Raw genomic sequence first — 20,558 nt, 5'->3', positions numbered from 1 at the left:
ATATCACGTATGTCTCTGTAGTCATTTAACTGTGTGCACTGGGCAGACTGCTGTAATGTGGTTGGTTCCTGGAATAACACGTAAAAATACCAGATATGTGTGTCCAACTGCTAAACTGAGATTTGGCCTAAGTGTGTGAGCATGCCCAGTTCAGCCTTCCCATGGCATGTTGTCTGACATATGTCTCATTTATCAAAGTGTGTGAGCATGCCCAGTGTGAGCATTCCATATGTTGAACTCTGCAGCCCACCACATTTGTGGATGAGTGTGAACTTCAACAAATATCACCCATTTATGGTTGTGTGTTGTGTGTCATGTTGTGTAGTTACTGTACAACTGCTTTGTGTGTGAACACAACAGGATTATACTGTGCCTGCAGTGTTTGCATGGGATACTTTGCATACAGTTGTCAACATCCTTTCACACTGACCTAACACTGTAGTACTGTATAGTGTACTGGTAGTACTTTGACTGTGGTGGACAGTATCCTGGGCTTTAGTGCTATCACTGCTTTACATTTCGATAGTGAGCACAACAGCCTGGTTAGGGGCCAGTTGTGTACATCTGACCATGTTGCATTCTGTTCAGATATGAACTACTTAAACCAGGCTTGTCCAACATTGGTAGTGTATTCCACAACATAGGTGTACATTTGCAAACACTAGCGATGTGCCCTAGTCCATGTCTAATGCTAGTTGGAGAGTGTGTTTGTCCTTCAACACACATTGTAAGTGGAGTTTGCCATGACATATGTCATGGTTAGTATACTGTGCCTCTGTCTACCTGTGACATGACAGTGATACCCAGGATAAAGCTACCATCTCCCATCCACTCATCAAGATTCCTATTGAGGAAAATTGATAAGTGACTCTATGGGTAGCCTGTACTGGGAGTTCACTCATGGGTGGGGTGGCTTCTGTGTTATGGATCATGCAGTACAGCTTGTCCTATGTAAGTCAGTGCTGGGGTTCAGGTCTCTCATGTGCATAGCTCACTGCCATTCAGATTGTACAAGGTGCAGCATGTTTATTGATACCAGCAACACAGGCAACACATGGCATCTGTGCAAGCTCTTTGATACTCCTGGTGAGGTACTGTTGGGGACTTTACGGTTGATGGAGGTGTCTGCTGAGGTACATCCCACAGGGGCTATTGTAGTCAATTGTACCGCTGATGAAGGATGACTGCAGAGCCACAATGACCTCCCTTATCTAGATCTGACAACCTTCATGATTAGGTGGGTATATGGTATGTTTCTGTAAACACTACAGCACATGTTTGTCCAATGCAGGATATCTATCACCTTGTGTCCCCAGGTCTCTCATTACATGTTAACTACATAATGGGTTAACACCTATGTGGTAATTGGTGGGCACTTACTGTATATCCACGGGGTTGACTATACACTTTTCTGCAATTAGCTTGCTGACATGGCTATGGCACCAGTTGTCTGTTTCTATGTGGCCCTTTTGTGGGATGCTTGTGTCAGCTGGTGGATCATATATGGTGAGCAGTTTGTAGTCCTCTGCAAACATGTTCAGACACAGTCCTTCCATGTTTGCCTGTACCTATGGGACATATATACCAGACGAGGGAGATCCCAGGACCAAGCCTTGTGGGATGCCAGTTATATCTGGTTTGTAGTCTGACATGGCTGCAGCATGTCTGACCATGTCTGTTCTGTCCTTGGTCTGGTTTGCAACCCCTCTACTGACATAGGGGTTTATATTTAAGCTGGTGAGCTTATCTATAATGAACACGTAGGGTATTGTATAGAAGCCTTTGCAAGGTCCAGCTACGCTGTGTGGACCACATTGCCCTCATCAATGACCTTAATGACTGTTTCAATTGAGTCAAACATGTTTAGGGGCAGGATCTGCACTTAAGAAAGCCACACTGGGTAGGGTCCGGTGTCAGTAGGTCCCCAATATCTTTATGTCTGTGGTACATGCTGATCCTTTCCATAGCTGTGCAGACCGAGCTTCTCAGGATTCTGGGGTAGTAGTTTTCAGTATCCATTCAGGCAACACCTTTGTTGAGAAGGACCACTGTTGTTGTACACTGCTCTTTGGGTACATATTCTGTGGTAAGGCTGACATTGAGCAGTAGTGTGATTTGGCATTCCATTCATCTTGGAGTCCATGTTGCACTCAGCCCAGGACACCATCTCATACCATTGCTGCTGTGTGTTTTGCTTTGTAGATGCTGGCTGTTACCTCAGCATCTGCAATGTCAGGGGGCCAGCAGTCTGCTGGGATAGATATTCTGCATTCTGGGGGGTTTGCACTGCACCTGTCAGGATGTATGTTGGCAATATGTGTGTGTGTTTGTGATATTTGTGTGATTCAGAGCATATCTGTGAATTCCCAACACGGTTCCTACCATCAGTTGTGAAAGCCTTGGGATTATCCTTAGTGTCCTGTACAATTTGTATCTTCATAGGTTCATAGGTTCATACTAGGCTATCCACCCTAGGGCATTTGTTAGCCTAGCCAGAGTGTGTGTGGCTTTTGCCACCCCTTGCTATGTGAATATTATGGCCATTTATGATTTGCTTTGCTGTGCCTCTGTCTGGACATGACACAGTGAAGACCCCCAGTGTAACTCTACAATCATCCATCCACTTGGCAAGATTCCTGTTGAAGAGTGTCAGTGAGGGGCTCTGCCTAACATGGAGTGGGATTCTGGTCCAGGGTGTGGGGAGCCTCTGGATTATGTATCTGTCCCACCAGCACATCCTATTTCATTATTTGTTGAGGTTGACATCTCTCACTCTCACAGCTCTGATGGCTTTGAGTTTTCTGGGGTGGAGCATGTCCATTACTCCTGTGTTGGGCATGGCCTTCTACAACAGGCATGCAATGCCTCTGTGTAGGCAGTATGTGACTGCATTCAGCTGGGGTGTCTACAGCCAGGCAGCATATGACATATATTTGAGACCCTTTATCCTCTTGGTGAGGTACCTTTGAGGTCTTTCTAACTGCTGCAGGTGTCAGGTAAGGTACATCCCATATGAGGCATTGTACTAGATTATGGGTGTGATAAGAGAACAGTATAGGGGCACAATGACCTCTGTTGACGTAGATGTGAATCCTTTCCTGATACGGTGTCAAATGTAGACAGTCTTCCTAGCCACATTGGCAATGTGAGTGTCACATAACAGGTTACTGTCCACTTGTGTCCCTAGGTCCCTGATTACTCCTTCCATACATAATGGTTTACCACCTATGTGGTAATTTGTGGTACCTTGTTTGGTATTTGGTGGGACATTCATACTGTCCAGTGTCTTCAGGACGGCTGGGTGGGGTTCCTGTGTGTGAGAGTGTGGTCTGTAGCATGCTACAGACTGTACAGCAGTCTTGCCTACAGTTAGTTGCACATGGGTGGACTCCAATGCCTTGTGCATTGTCAGTTACCTGGACGTATGGGTGTCTGTGCTGAATATGGATACTCACCCTCCTTTTATGTTTTGTTCCAGGTTTTGGGGCCATGACACATGATATGTGGTATAACCTGGTAGTGCTGGTGTGCTGTCAGGAGGCTTGCAGCAGGTTTCTGTCACTGCACAGACATCGATGTTCTCCATACTGGGGATGGCCTTGGGAGCATGCATATTGGGGTTTACACATCTGGCATTGGTCAGCATTACCCTTATGTTTCTTTCCACTTATGTTTTCTAGGGTGGTGGGTTAGTCTTTTCAGCCTTGCCTACAAAAGGCTCTATGGAGGTGGCAAAGGCCTTATCCAATATCCAGACGCCCAGGGTAACAGGTGCAAGCCATCCCAAGAACAGCTGCGTGGCTTGTCAAGCATGACATCCCAAGCAGACAGACATTGATCCCCTTGGAATGACACCAGTAAGTGTGCCACTTGCTATGACTGATCATTCCGTGTTTGTACTGTGGCATTATTCTTGGTAAGGGTAGGATGCTGCAAACGGTGAGTGTCATACCGGCCTGGACTACATAATCAGAGAGCTCATCTATGTCTCTTTTCATGTAGTCTAGGGAGGTACATCTCAGGTCATTCACACCAGCATGGACTATGACTGCATCATATTTCTACTTGCTTTGGAGTGACCTGCATACTTCTGTTATGTGGCATTGTGGCAGCCTACAGGCAGCTTACTGTACCCTTTCCCTTGTTCAGTCTGGTGTGGGATAGCAGTGTGTCTGACTATGGAGTCACCTATTACAACTGTATCAGGCATGTTGTTTCTCCTTCTGGCCTGTGACTGTTTGGCACACCAGCTTTGTGTACTATGTGTTGCATGTGCTATGTTTGGAGGTTGTTTGATTGGGTGTCTGCTTTAGAGGCCTCTGTTGGTGTGCTGTGTTTGTAATTTGTGCCTCCAGGAATGTTTTTCTGTGTTTATGTGTTTGGTTTGCAGTTGTGATAGGTCTATGTGGGACTGTGTTTGTGGTGTGTGTGGTTACCTTCTCCTCCTGACTAGTTTTGGGAGTACTGAGTTGAGGGAGCTCAGCCTCCAGTTTGGATAGATGGTTGCATCTCTCACATATATTTGTATTTCTTGGGGGGAGTTGTGGTTGTCTTGGGGCAGGTGTAACATTGCCTCAGGATTCACAGATTCAACTTGTTGTGGCTGGCCTTAGTGGATTGTATGTGTGCCATACTACTGATCAGTGATTACTTCATTGTTTATGTTTGCTCTATCATGTAGTAGCTTCCTCATTCTCTTGCATGGTTTGGTTATGGCTGGTGTCCACCATGCCAGATGCCTGCATGTATGGCATTGTGTCTTGTTTTAATTTAGGATTGCATAATCCAAGCATTCCTGGCAGTGTTCATGGAATGGCTGTATTACAGGTTCTGAGGTGTGGCCCATATTTTGCACCTGCACAGGACCTTTAATGGATTCCACATCAGTTTGGAGGAGTGCAAATATTGCTTTACACATGTTTTCCACTGTGGTTTTCTGGCCAGGGACTGTGGTCAGGATTTGTATATCCAGTGTGATTACTCTATGGTCTGGTTTTACCAGTGAGCAATACACTTCTCATCTTGCCATCCAGTACCCATGTTGCTGATTATCACATCCAGTATGCTTACCCCTCTTGTGGGAGTGGTACGTTGTTCCTGGGCCTTTTGGTTTATGGATTCTATGAACTTTTGTCCTACACTGTTGGAGCTAGTATAATGCTCCCAGTCTATGTCTGGGTATTTTCAGTCACCCAATATAATGTGGTTTGGAGGACTTGATATATTCATGTATTCCAGCATAGGCCAGGTGCAGTTCCTGGTGTTGGGACAGTAGTCTGTAGCAGGCTATAAACTGGGGGCAGTTTTAGCCACTGTTACTTGACCATAGCTAGTCCATGCTGCTTCTTGTTGTGGTACCAACATGGGGTGTGGTTATCCTTGACAATTCTTGCTAGTCACCCTCCTTTTGTAGCTTGTTCCATGTTTTGAGGCTGTACAGCACAGTATGAGGTGTAACCTGGTAGTGTTAGGGTGCTGTTGTGAGCCTTGACTCAGTTTTCTGTTACAGCACAGATATCAACATTCTCCATACTGGGTGAGTTTAGACTGCATGCATCTTGCTGTTTCAACTTATCCCTTATCTTATTCTTATCCCTTCTGATACCTATGGAGATAGGTTTGTGTTTTGAGCCTTACCTATTCAGGGCACACTGTGGGTAACAACAGCCTTTGCCAGTATCCATACGGCCTGCACTGATAGGTGCACGCCAGTCCTAGCAGGTGGAGCATCATGTCATGCTCAGCATGTCATCCCAGACTGGCACACATTGGATCCCCTTTGACTAACTGCGATACTTCAGTCAATTATTGCACTTGATCATCTCATTGTCATATTGTGGCATGATGCTTGGTGAGGGTAGGATGTTAGTCAGGGTCCTCAGGTGTGCATATAGTACATGGTGTTACATTACTTAACACATGGCATTCATGCCTCAGGTGGTGCTGCAGGGCTGCCTCTGTCGGATATGCATATTACACTTCCCTGTACATGTTTGTGAGCAGGTCATGTCATTGTAGGCATCCATGTTATTATTTGAGTGAGTCAGAGGGGTATCATTCCCAGGGTTCCTACTGAGCCAGTGTATGTGCTATGCGTTGCCTCTTTGCCAAGGCCAGGGCATACTGGGCACGCCTCCTTCTGCCTACTGGGGCAGGCTCAGGTTGTTCCTCCTCTGAGTCACGCCTGCCTGTGATGGCCTTGGCAATGGTGGGGAGCTGTTTGGCCCGGCCCTATGCTGGTCCTGCTGCAGCTGTTTTCGCAAGATCATATTATGTAGCATAGCACATACCATGACAATTTGGGTACATGTAGTTGGTGTGTACTGCAAGGCTCCACCAGATGTGTCCAGACACCGGAACCATGACTTGAGCAGCCCAAACACACGCTCTATTACATTACATGTTTGTGCGTGTGCCTCATTATGGCGTTCCTGTTCAGGTGTGTGTGCGTTTCTGATGGGTGTCATCAGCCACGGCTCCAGTGCATAACCTGCATCCCCCACTAGGTGTCCGTGTGGGATGTCCCCATTGGCAAATGTCTGGTACAGCTGCGTCAAATGCCAGATGTGGGAATCATGGTAGCTCCCAGGACAGCCAGCACACACATTCATTATTATGCCCTGGGCATCACACATGACCTGGCAGTTGATGGAGGGGAAGCCCTTGCGGTTGATGTATGCCTTACCCGCTCACCGGCTGGTGCTTTGATGCATATGCGTGCAGTCTATTGCACCCACTACCTCAGGGTATTCCGCTATTTGCTGGAAGAGACGATATTGCTGGCCAATACCTCACGGGCATTGGGGAAATATACATGATCACCGACATGTGCTGACATGGCATCCAGGAACTGGTGCAGTACCCTGGAGGCTGATGCCTGTGATATCCCCATCATATCACCAGTTGGTCTCTGGAAGGTACCTGTTGCTAGTATTCTTAGGCCAACACATACCTTGGTTTCCACTGGGATGGGTTCCCCTCTGTTGGTTCTGTGTGTGAGGCGTGGCCTGCACAGCTCCACTATTTGCTGCAGGAGTTCTCTGTCCACTCTATAGCGTTCAACTATCTCCAGCTCATGTAACCAGTGGTAAGTGACCCTGGGCCTGTACACTCTTCTCCGTCTCCTCACTGTGGGTTGTCTGGCACCATCTGCATTGTCATCACCCTCAGCAAGTCGCCTATGTCTCATTATGACAGCTATGGCAGCCCCTAACATTTCTGCTCTGAGTTCAGCTTTTTCAGTTTTCACTTCTAATAACTTACTCCTGTCTTGCAGTGTCTCTTGAGAGAAACATCCTGCACTGCTGTTTGCAGAGTTTTAAGTGCTGGGCTGGGCTACTGTTCTGCCTGTGTAATTGCCTGCTTCTAATTGTTTTCACCTGCTAGCTCCAGCAGTATTCCCTGCTAGCTTCCTACTAAATCTGTTGCTTCCTTTTTCCTCTCTGTTTCCTCAGGGAGGAGCCATGTGCAAACCAGCAGAAACACGCTCACAGTGGCTTACACGCGCGCACACATGCTTACACGGTTCAGAATCTGCTTATTCGGATTAAAACGCGTGCACACCCGCACAAACAGTGTTAAACATCTCCCAACATGCTCCCACATGCTCAGTCTGTCTTACACGCGTGCACACTGTCTTACTCGCGCTTCATGGCACGCACACGTGCACATGCACGCCCAGCAAGAAACTTTGGTGTAGGCAACAGTGTACACCTTCCATTTCTTGACTTTCTCATGCTTATCTAGTGGCACACCTCTTTCCATGATATCTGTCTGACATCTGTCATGTAACTCTGACCTCCAATGAACTGCATTTCTTTCTACCATTCCCCCCTGTGATGTCACCTATCTCCTACTCTGTTCCTCCCCCTTCTGTAACTCTTACACTACTCAGACTGTGCTCATTTGCTATGTGACAGTGGAATTCAGTATCCTAACACTCATTTGCATCAGATTGCCTACTAATGCTTAGTTACATCTCTTAGACTCAGCTTCCCCCCTTAGCAACCACTACATGGTGGCCATGTTGGTTTTGGTCTGCTGGTCCCTGCATTGACATTCCATGTATTGCATAAAACCCACATTTGTGGGTTTATAACCTTCGTTTTTATGTTTTATACAGTGCAGCCTGTTTGCGCGGGGCTGCGCTGGGTTTAAAAATTATATTTTTAATATATTTGCATCAGGTTACCTTGCCAATGGCCACATATTTGGCCATTGGCATGCTGCCTGACACATATGCACCCTTTATTTGGAGCTGACATGGCTCCATTACGGTTTTTGCAGAAACGTACTCAGTTGTCAACTGAGTACATTTCTGCAGCTAAAACGGCTCTTACACGGGCTGTTCTGGGCTTCTTGGATCGCTAATCATCCTCATTTGCATGCTATTCAGCTGCAAGTGAGGTGATTAGCTTATCCACGCCCACTCCGTGTAAGAGACGTTTTAGCTTGTCTCTTACACGGACTTTGGGCTGTTCCTCAATCGCGAAGGCTGCATGGAGTCTTACACTACTCTTAGACTCCATGCAAGCCTTCGTGAATCCTGCCCTATGACTTTGTATTGTATTGAGGGCATAACTAAAGTTATTAGAAGTATCTCAAAGTATGTAAAAGTGCTTACAGTGTGTGCTTATTACTGTGCATGTATTTTGAAAAGCTTACTGTGTACAAAGTGCAACTATTTTGTGAAATACAGTCAAACTATAGCCATTTCGAAAAATTTCTTGTGCTGGTTGTGTCTATTTGAAAACTGCAGCCATTACAGAGTGTTTCTTGCACTGTAGAGAATTACCTAGCAAGGTACCGCCACTCTGGGGACATTTCAGTGTGCTGTATGCAGTTGTTGCAAAGTGCAATTACTTCGAAAAGTTACTGAGTTTAAGGCAAAGAGATGTCTAATTTAATCACATTGTGCAGTTATTTGATATGTTTCTTACATTGATAAAAGGTGATTTCTTGCAAAAGACGGCATTACAAAAGTATTACAGTGCCTGAGATGTATTCATTCGCATCGTAAAGTTGTTAGAGATGTTTCTTAAAATGATAAATGGCTTTGGCAAAATGATAATAAATTACTTTCAAATGATATTACAAGAGTATTAAAGTGCCCAACAAGTTTATTTCACAAAATCCAGTTATTCGGTGGTACTACAAGCTGGTCTATTAGCATTATTTTGAAAAGCCCAAAAGGTATAAATTCAGAAGCACAAAGGCATTGGACAAAGTAACAAATACTGGCATAAGTTTCTGGTATATGTGTATCTGTGTATGCTTGTGCTTATTTGCAAAACCCTTCACTGGTATGTGTTAATATGGCAGACGGATTTCAAAAGCCCCTACCACTTGATCAGAATATTGCAGAAAATTGGAGAATATTTGAGCAAGAGTACAATATTTTTATACAAGCAGCTTATGCAGATAGAGATGTATGAACCAGGGCATTCATTTTGCTAAACCTGTCTGGGTCAAAGGCCATAGAAAGAGAGCATTCATTTGTGTACGCACCTGCAGTATGTGAGGGAGAAGGTGAAAATGTCATATTGTTGTACAAGCTGAATCAAGGGAAGAAAGACCCCAAGTGTTTAAAGCACAAGTTCAGAGAAATGTGTAGCCCCCCAGACAAATATTACACTAGGGAGGCATTTTTTTACACAAGAAATCAGAAACCATGGGAAACATTTGCAGCTTATATAACTGACCTGAGAAACAAATCTAAAATGTGTCGGTTTGGTGACTTAAAAGATGACCTGATAAAGGGCAGCTTGTGTGTATTTCGTGACAATGATTTAACATTGAGCAAAGCCATAGAGATTTGTAAAATCCTTGAAGTGACAGAAAAACACACAAGTATGCTTGCAAGTGACAAGAGTATGGTTTCAGTTGGCTCTAGGGCAAATGTAGGTAGCATGCAACACTTGGCAAACAAAAGCAGGCCCAAGCAAGTGGCAGCTACAGGGTTTCCAAGGAAGAAGTGCAGCTTTCCGCAAACTGTAAAAAGGGAGCAAGTTCCAGCTCAGTGCAGTACAAGCATGAATCAGCAAAACCCAAGTCTAACTTTATTGTTAACTGTCGCAATTGTAGTGGAATTAATCATGAGTCTAAAAGAGAGAAGTGCTTAGCATTTTCGAGCTACTCAGATTGAAACTGACCACCAACCTCTAGTTACTATTTTAAAGAAGCCTATGCATTCCACACCAGTGAGATTACAGAGAATGATGGTCATATTGCAAAAGTACAATTTCAAAATGGTCTACACGAAAGTCAAATGGCTTTATCTGGCTGATACCTTATCCAGATTGCCCAGAAATACCACAGAACAGCTTGATGCAGAGAATTTTGACTTTGATGTGATGTCAGTGTGCAATTTATCCACCACTAGACTTGATGAATTAAGAGATCACACTCAGAATGATTTAATTTTACAGAAGCTTAATCACTACATTAATGTTGGATGGACATCAAAGCAATCTAGTGTACTGCCTGAAGTGCAAACCTACTTTCCTTACAGAGATGAATTGTTGATGGAAGATGGCATTATTGTCAAAGGTCCTAAAATTGTTTTTCCTGCTTCCTTACAACAACAGTATATCCAGATTTTGCATTGTGGTCACCCAGGATCCACATTCACTAAGAGAAGAGCCACAGAATTAGTGTTTTGGCTTTCCTTACCAAAAGATATTCATAAAGTACTTTCTTCTTGTTCAGTATGCCATAGTACTAGATTGCATTTGCAAAGAGAACCACTTCATCTAAGCCCAGTTCCTGAACTACCTTGGTCAATTGTTGCAAGCACCTGTGCTGAACCTAGATCTTACCTGGTAGACTCCAAAAGTGTAGAATATAGGAAAAATTGTAGAGATCTTCTTCCTGTTCTAGAATCACCATCACCATCACAACATTGTTTCTGTGATGCAGACTTTAAACCTAAGAGTGAATCAGACACTGTTCCCATACCAGAATGTGTTCAAAATCCTGATTCCATTCCAGAAAGTGATCAGAACATTCCATAAGTCAAACATTTTGCAGAAACTGTTACAGTTGCCAAATCTCATTCGCAATTCTACATCACACAATATGGGAGAGTATCAAAGCCTAGTGTGCAATATATGGCAATGTGGACTTGACTGTATATATCTGTGTATTTAGCATTGCGTAATGCATGACAAAAATTTGTTTGTGATTTCTGCATGTCGATAAATTCTTAGTGTCATATGATCTAATTCTCAAAGAGGGAGGATGTAGATCGGAGTGCAAGTGATGTGCTCTGTATCTTTAAAAAGAGTGTCAAGGCTTTACGTGCACATATAAAATTCCAGACGTGCACTCCATAGGGCCATTTTGTAAGAGCAGTCACAGCGATAGCATGCATGAATGTAGATGTTATTTTGTATATAAGTTAAAGCCAGTAACCTTAAATAATAATGCGTTTATATAAAATAAAGCTGCTTGAACAGAACCCATGAAGACTTTTCTATTGTATCCAGAATAGGAGAGAGACACCTTCGCTCCTTTAAACTTCTGTTTTTTTTTGCAGGGGAACAAGCCCCCACCCCAAGCCAAAGTGTAGGCAATCCCCCTGGAGCCCCAAACTTATATATATCTTGGTGAAAAGGAATATACAGAGAAATGCAATCTTGGACATAATACATGTAATTCTGGATTTTAGGCCATTCAGTCTCTACATCATGGAACTCGCTAATGCAGATTCCGACCTTTCAGACAGTTACCAATTACACAGCATTAAAACCTGTAGTCTCCCGTAATAAGATTGAAGTATAAGTAACTGAAGATCATAAGACTGTAACCTACAATTCTGAAAACTATGAAGGACTAAAACTCAATAATCTGAAACATTGTATGCGAATGAGTGCACTCTTTGTTAGTTCCATATAGATAAAAGTTTAAAACTAGTGAAAAAGTCTAAACGTGTAATATTTTAATACAGTTATAGAAGTGTTACCAGAAGTAACGATATGGCAGGAAGATGGATTTATGAGAAAGGTGGTGTTGCATGTTCGTCAGAACAGAGTTACTGCAAGGTTCAGTCACATCTACAAAGACAGCCAAACACTTGTTCATACTGAATGTCAAAGATGCTGCAAACAGTTCAGAAGTAACAATGGTGGAATTGCAGAATTTAGCAGGTTTGTTTGGTGTTGGGTGGGGGGAGATAAAATAGAAACTCTTCAGCAGTAGTGAAAACTTGTTAGACCTATTAGGAAGAACTTATCAAAGGCTTGAGATAAAGTTGTAGAAACTGTTAAGCAAACTGATGAAACTGAGCAGAATTTAGTAGGAATATAGGATAATCATATCAATTTTAAAAATTTACTGTGTTTTGGAAGGTGAGGAAAAAAATTACGCTTGAAGGATTATATTAACAATAAAATGACAGAGTGACAGGGGTTGCTAAGGAACACTGTGGAATGAACCAACCAAAACAGTGCCATTGTCAGAGGCTGAACTTAATTATGGAAAGCCAAGTCAATTTTTTTCTGATATATTCAACCATTTAAGAAAAGAAGCAAGTTTGGTGGATAATGTGGCAACCAAGACATAGATTGACAATCACAGATTGGCAAGTGTTTGTCAATAATGATTATTCTGAAATGACACTGCAACACAGAATATATGTTACTGATGCAGATGAGAATGTAACAAAAAATTGACATTTGCACTGTCCTTTTTATCTGCAATGAAAGATTTCTGGAATAAAATGATGACTTTTGATGACCCTGAGAATGCTTATACACCAAACTGAGAAACTGCCTTCGTGATTAAAGCAAATGTATGTGGAACAGAAAAATAGATATACTGAGGAGTTAAGAGCAGTGAATGCTTTGGGCAAAACTGAAGATGAATGGGGGGAAAAGTCTAATTCTGCTGAAGGGATGTCTTTGTTTACATAAGCACATCTAGGATCAAGATGGCTAGATATTCTGGGTTGGGGGTTGGTCCAAGGGTTTGGGGTGGTATAATGCTTAAGGTATTTAACTCACCAACACAAGATAAAGAGTTTGAGTCTCACCCTTGAAAAGGAAATTTGTTAGACTTCAAATGGCCCATAAGGGCAGCTAGCTTATGAGCTATGAAAAGCAATTTGAATTTGTTGAGCTGTTTAGTTTGTAAAACTTAGTATGATTTGTTTATCAGCCTTACAATGTGCAATATTTATAGTGCCAGTAACGGACCTGTTTAGTTTGTAAAATTTGCTATGATGTATCATCCTTACAATGTGTATTATGTATAGTGACAGTAATGCAAAATGTGAAACTGTAAATCATTTATGTCTAATTATTAGGTAAAATGTTTATTTTTCAGTTGCAAATGTATTTTAATATATGCAAGAGTGCATTTAAACTAAAATAAATATTATTTAAAGACATTTAAATACAACTCAATGACTTAAGAGTTTTATTCTTCTTTTTTGGCTCATGGGGATTTATCCACACATGGGATTAAAATTGTTGTCCTATGAAAAATAAGTGGGGATTTTACTATAATGATATAAACAAATAAATTTAAAGTAGTACAATTTTAAAGTATGCAATTAATGGTATTAATATTATGTAGAGACTATAAGGTCACCTGTGAAATTAGCTAACATGATTGAAAATAGTCTTTGCTACTAGGTACAGGGTGCTTATATGTTGTATTGCACATATAAAGATATGTCTGTGCTTTTTAGGTTGAAGTCTATGGTATTAACAGTATATAGAGAACTTGAATGCACTTGGAGAAATTAACTGGTATTAATTAAATACTATTCACAGTAAGATATAGGAAGGTTTATAAAACAAATGCAATACCCCTGTACAAAGGTGGCCCAAAAAACTAGAGAGCAGACCTGTTAGCTTTACAACAGAGGCATGGAAAGTCACAGAAACAACCCTGAGGGGAAAACATGTAGCATTTCAAGAGGATCTCCGATTTGTAGGGCAGCAACCAAAATTGCTTCAAGGCCAGAAAGAGATGTCCTTCAAGCCTGATCCAATTTTATCACTTGGTTACAGGTAAACTTAACAGGGAATCCACTAGATACTATCTGCCTCAGCTTCAGTGAGACTTTCAACTTAGTCCCAGACAGGAGTCTGACAGGAAAACTGAAGAGTTTGGGGGTAGGACCAAAACTGAGGAACCAGATAGCTACATGGACGAATGTTAGGACACAGAGAACTGGGGTGAGAGCTATGATTTGATAGTTGTTTTTATTTAGAGAGATATTTGTGCATAAGGTGTATTATGGATTTCTGGGATTCTGCTTTGAGGTAATGTGGTCTTTTAATCCCATGTGTGGATAAATCCCCATGAGCCAAAAAAGAAAAAGAAAACTCTTAAGTAATTCAGTTGTATTTAAATCCCTTCAAATAATATTTATTTCAGTTTATATGCACTCTTGTTAACTTAAGTAACTCTGCTAAGCCGACCAATCATAGTACTGTACCCACTTAGGACTGTTAATCTACTGCTCATCCCATCTCTCCAGGAGTTAGGAAAAACTACCCCAGCAATGTTGTGCTTTCCATAAGCAACTAAAACCAGGAGAAGACATATTGTAAATCAATTTATTATCCTTCTCAACTAAAACCAGGTGAAGACATATAGTAAATCAATTTGTTATCCTTCTTAACTATAGTGAGCATCTTCTGCTCTCCCGGAGCCTTATTCTACATCTATCTGCTTTTACTCTGATAGCAAATCTATCACAGGAATCCTAAACTTAGGAATATCTTCTAAAATGTAATATTATATTGTAGAGAATGAATGTATCCTATCTGTTAGTTAATTTGTATGTCAAAGTCTCTTCTGTGGAAATTGTAAGTCAAATGTCTGTCCTTAAAAGTAAGTTTTGTAAAAAATTGTTCTCTTGGAGCTTTTCTCCCCGGGCCTCCACTGAAAATGGACTTGTAATCCAGCTGGACTCTCCCAGTCAACAAATGTAAAATAAAAATAAATTAAAATAAATAACAAATGTGGATACTCCACCGCTATTGGGTCTAAAGGCATTTGTTCATTGGTTCATAGGTACTAACAAGGCTCTTGATCTATGAGGATCTTAAGAAGCCTTGCCATGCATTCACATGGTAATAATTAGCTCTTATATTTTACAATATGATTCTGTGAGGATGGGCCAGCCAAGTATTAGCTGCTTACTTACATTTTTTCCCTGTCTGTGAAGCACATTGAAGCTAAACAGGTGTGACTTTGCAGTTATCCATCCATTCATCCATGTTACACTTGAAAACCATAAGACTACTGTGCTTTAAGTGAAGAGGAAGCTATTTTCATAGAAGTGGTATTGTCTGTGAAATATACCAGTCCCTAGATCATGTTCTGTTAATATTGCAAAGGAGATCAAGGTCCTTTGAGTGGGTGTTTCTGATATGACTGGACCTCTAGTGTGATAGTTCCAATACAGTAGGATCTGTCGAGGATCTATACGTGAGGCAGATGTTGCTACTCAGTAGTGTGCATAACACCAAGAAGAAGGACAAGGCTTTGAGGTGGCCTGTGCTGTTTTTATGATTTAGGCTCTTCATTTTTTTTAATGAGGAAAAATTGTGGTCATTCAGCTGTGACATATGTTTGAAAGGGGCATAATACTCAATAATTGGCCTAATGAGTGTCAAGTACAGAGAGACAATTATGTCCCTGGACCCGGAAGCCGTATGCTTCAATATAAGTTGTGCAATGAAAAAGGACTTCCTTACAACAGTGGACATGTGGTAATTAAATGACAATTCATTATTGACATAGATTTCCCAGATCCCTAAATATGGGATCAGTTCCCAGGTGGGTGGTGGCTACAAAGGGAGACATGTCTGCTGAAGGGTACAGTTATACATATCTTGGCATTTAGTTTCAGTCCATGATTTTGACATCAAACATTTGTTTGGGAAAGCCCCTCTTATAGGATCATGGTGTCCTCTGGGGAGTTTATGATGGCATCAAGTTTGCAGACATCTGCCACCTTGGTCAGCCACAATTCTTTAACATTAGCTTTTAGTTCTGAGAAGTAAATGCCAAAGATAAGAGGTCCAAGGACTGTTTCCTGGGGCTCTACACTAGTGACAGGTCCTTTGCTGGAAGTATAGCCACACACCCTTACTTCCTATGTTCTGTGTGTGTGCCAGTTTGCTATCCAGCTAGTTACATAGAAGTTTACATTTAGATGGGAAAGTTTATCTATGATGCCTGAGTGTGGGATCATGTTCAATGCCTTTACAAGGTCTAGATAAGGAGTGTGCAGTGATTTCCTCTTGTCCTTTGCCTCAGTTACATTTTTGAAGAAGTTAACCAGATTAAGTTGAACCTACCCTTGAAAAAATCCAAACTGCGTTGGGTCAACAGTCTGTAGGTCACCTACATCCCTATTTACACTGATCCACAATGATCCTTTCCATAGCCTCACAAATGAGACTGGTCAGGCTTATGGGACGGTAATCACCTGGATCTGTTATAGTCCCACTTATGTGCAAGTGAATTACTGCTGCCATCCTCCATGCATCCAGCACAAAGCTTAAGGGTAATGTTGAATAACCTCTGCATGAGGTCTGATAATTAATGTTTCGGGCTAGCCAGTAGGCAGCTTGTACGTTATCCACCCCATTAGATGTAGTGTTCTTAGCCTTAGCACCTTCATAATTTGTTCTTAGGAGATTTGATGGGGGGGTAGATGTGGGTATTTGATCTGAGAATACTGGACTGGGGGTGAAGTTGGACTTTTATTTGTCTGCTAGTAGATTGGCAATGTCTTCTGGGGCTGAGTATGTGGTATCATTTCCTATTAGCTCTGCACAATGCTGGACACTGGTTCTGAGATTTCTAACATAGTTAATGAATGCTTTGTAGTTATCTTTTTGCCTTAGTGGCTATTTATACTTCTTACCTGGCTTTAGCTGATTTGATCAGGCTTCAGAGATCCTGGTTTAGTTTAGCAAGAGTTTTTTTTTGTTTGTTTGTTTTTTTTTTGCTTTATTACGATTAGATTTATTTTTCAATACAATGAGTTTGCATTTATTTTTAAGGGGATGTATGCATTTATGCAACTAGTTACATCTGGCTAGAACCTGGCAGTACAGAATTTTGCATAAGCAATGGGATCATCAAGATAAAAGGGGTTTTTGAATTTAGTGATGTCATCACTCAGTTTTAGTAGATTAGCCTTTGCAAAATATTATGAATACTGAGATATTAGAGGATACTTCTAACCTCAGTCTCAAGATAAATGTGACTGACTTGTGGCGTGATTTGACTAGGGTGGAGATTACAATAGACAGAGAGCAGAGCAGTCCCATATTGGCAGGGACTAAGTCCAGAATTTTGACTCCCTTGGTTTAGGTGTCAACTAACTAGTCCAGGGAGTTTGTATTTATGAGTCCTGAAATCTCTGAGCATACATGTTTGAGGATGTATTAGTCTGCCAGTTGATGGTTGGATAGTTGAAGTCTCCTAGGAGAATGGTGTTTGGCTTAATACATAGGGACCCCATACTGGTTAGGTAGGAGGTATAGGTTATGGGGGACGTAGAGGGGAGTCCTGTAGTTAGGTATGATGTAATAAACAGTTTTGTTTATAGTGACTTGGATGCAGAGAATTTTGAATTCATTATCTTGACTAATGAGTCTGGAGGTGAGATTTTTTTTTTAAGAATATAGAGACACCGCCTGTTTTAGTACCTACTTTTAATGTGGTAGGCCTCTATGAGTGATAGGCATTGAAGCACTCCACTGAGAGGTTGCTTTCACTGGTCTTGAACCAGGTCTTAGTGATGATGCATATAACTATATTTAACAGGGTAAGTAGTGTTTGTAGGGTGTGGATTTTTTTGTTAAAGCCTTTGTCATGATTCTGTTTAGTTATGGTAGAAGTTTTAGAAGATGGGCTTTGCCAAAAAAAAAAAAAAAAAGCCACAGTTTGTCTGGACAAGCTTTTAGCTAGTATGAGGCAGCGTTTGGGGGAGAGGTACAGGCCATCTTTGGCAAAGTAGTTGGGACTGTCTACCATCTCTTTGCAGCTTGATGTATATTGTACCCCCTTAGAATGACACCTGAATCTAAACCAATTGTTGAAGTCAATTACCTTTTGTTTATATTGTGGCATCATTCTTAGTGTGGGTAGAATACTGCTCAGGCACAGCTGGGTTCATACCTGCCTCAGGTACACACTCCATAAGCTCCATCATGTCTCTCTTCATATAGTTCAGACAGGTACATCTCCAGTCAATTACACCTGTATACAGAATGACTGTGTAATATATGTACTTGTTATGTAGGGAACTAAGTCCTTGTGTGATGTGGTGAATCCTGACCCTTGACAGGAACTGATCGTGACCCTACCTTGGTGAAGCCTGGTGAGTGGTACACCAGTGTCCCTCACTACGAGGTCACCTCTGACAGAGATATTAGTATATTTCATGGTTTACCTTATGGGCTTTTGGACAGAGTCTGTGTGACTCCTAGATGTAGACATCTTAGTGAATGCTGCCTGTCATGTGTGTTTGTAAGGTTTATGAGGTTAATTTTCTTTACGTTTAGGAGGCCTTTGCGATTTAGGTATGTTAAATCAAGCAACCTCAGCATATGTAGGTCTATGTGTTTCATCTAAGGTGTTTGAGATAAGTTTAGTGTGGTGATGCATGGCGATGACAATCTGCTTCTTTGTAGTGGCTTCATGTGAGAGCTTTGCCTCCAATAACATTATATAACTACATCGCCCACACACTGTGATAGATTGTTCAAGTAGTTAGTGGTTGTCAGTGAACATGAGGTAATTGCATTGCCTCAAGATGCCCATTTCAACCAAGCTGGCTGGGTTATTATTACGTTGCTGCTCATTTTCACAAGCATTAAGGAAGTTGCTCATAAATGAGCAGCAACCTAATAATAATCCATTTGTAAAAAAGAATATATATATAAATTTGCTAATAAAATAGCAATACAGCATAAAACATTTATTTTGTTACTACATTTAATGCTCTTTCTGATGAAATAATTAATGTCATTAGATTTTATTGGGACTTTCTCCTAAAAAAATAGGAATTTTGTTGATACTTTTGTGTTTGAAGCCATTTATATCCTTTAAAAAAGGACGTAGTATATGACAGTACATAACTCTTTTTCTCTTCCTGAGTGTACACAAAATAAGGAAATAGACAAGTGTGTAACTCTGTCTTGTGGTGGGTATTCAGTTTGTAAGTACATGGTTATGCCTTTTAGAAAAATTAATGGGACAATATATAGTCCTAAAGCTGAGTACAGCTGTAACACTGTGGGTATAATTTATGCTCTCAGATGTTCATGCAATCTTTTTTTATATAGGGGAGAGCAAAAGGACTTTCAAGGTAAGACTACAGGAACATTTAAGAGATATAAAAAATAATAAACACGAAAGTCCTTTGGTGGTACATTTTAATTTGGCACAGAAAGGGGATTTTTAATCTTTACAAGGCACCATTTTAGAGCAGGTTAAAGCACATAATAGTTTGCTTTTAAAAATAAATTATTGTATAAGGAAAGTGTGTTTTTTTTTAAATATGGAACATTGATACCTGTTGGATTAAATGTTGAATGTAATTGGAAATTTTTACTCTGAGGTTTTAAAATCTGATTGGTTGTTTTTTATTGGTTAATTGTTGTTAGTATTTAAGTGAATGTATGACTGCTTATTATTGAATCCTTGAAGGTTGGTGTGCCGAGGTGCTAGAGTGAATTGCAATAAAAGTTTTTTTAAATCGCTAGCTGTCTCTCAAGACATTATACTTCATTTGATTTTGTGGTTTTGTTGATAGAACATTTTTTCTTTGCAGGGTTTGAGGAAAGTAGCAGTAAATTATTTTACCTTGTGACTGACACTCTGTAGTTTGTGATATGCATTAACTGTGATAACTTTAATGAATGAACAGCAAAATCACAAAAAAAAATGTTGAAACACACATACATATGCAGGATGCTTTCATACTCATTTACTTATCTTGTGTTTTTTTTTTCTACACAGCATAACAGAATACAGAGGATGAAACAGGCAGCAGAAGTTTTCTTTCTGCAGGCTATTGAAATGGGATCATATGCAGGTATCGTTGCATATGAGTCAACTGCTACAATTAGGAAAGACTTGATACTCAATAGACAGTGTTGCGAGACGAGAAGAACTTGTCAGAGCCTTGCCTACAACAGCAGGTGGTGGACTAAATATATGTACAGGAATTCTTAAAGGCTTTGAGGTGAGTATATAATTTAACAAAGTGTAATATATGATGTGAATATTAATTTTTCAGAGTTCCTTTCTTTCTGAGATTTCTTATACAGTGTAAGTACAAAGTTGTTAAAATGCTAATATGAAGCAATAGTGCTAAAAATGAAATGAGTAATATATGACTATCCAATAACTGGCATAGATGCTAAACTCTATGGCAATTGCATCTGTGTGTCGTTTGTTTATTTGTATTTCTTTATTGATTATTTACCTGGAATATCTATAACTGAGCCAAAGCCCTGTTTTATACATAGCCCTAGAAGTAAAGCTCAACTATATACTATAACATGAATAGTACAAAG

The 20,558-nt window shown here is 40.9% G+C and overlaps 1 pseudogene; it reads left to right on the top strand.

The window, feature by feature from the left end:
• LOC122814278 overlaps positions 1-20,558 on the top strand; it is a 519,638-nt pseudogene that overhangs the window by 148,099 nt on the left and 350,981 nt on the right.

Source organism: Protopterus annectens, chromosome 10.part0 (genome assembly GCF_019279795.1).
Source record: "Protopterus annectens isolate FY-2018-M chromosome 10.part0, PAN1.0, whole genome shotgun sequence".
Lineage (NCBI taxonomy): Eukaryota > Metazoa > Chordata > Ceratodontiformes > Protopteridae > Protopterus > Protopterus annectens.
This window is presented reverse-complemented; position numbering and strand designations above follow the sequence as displayed.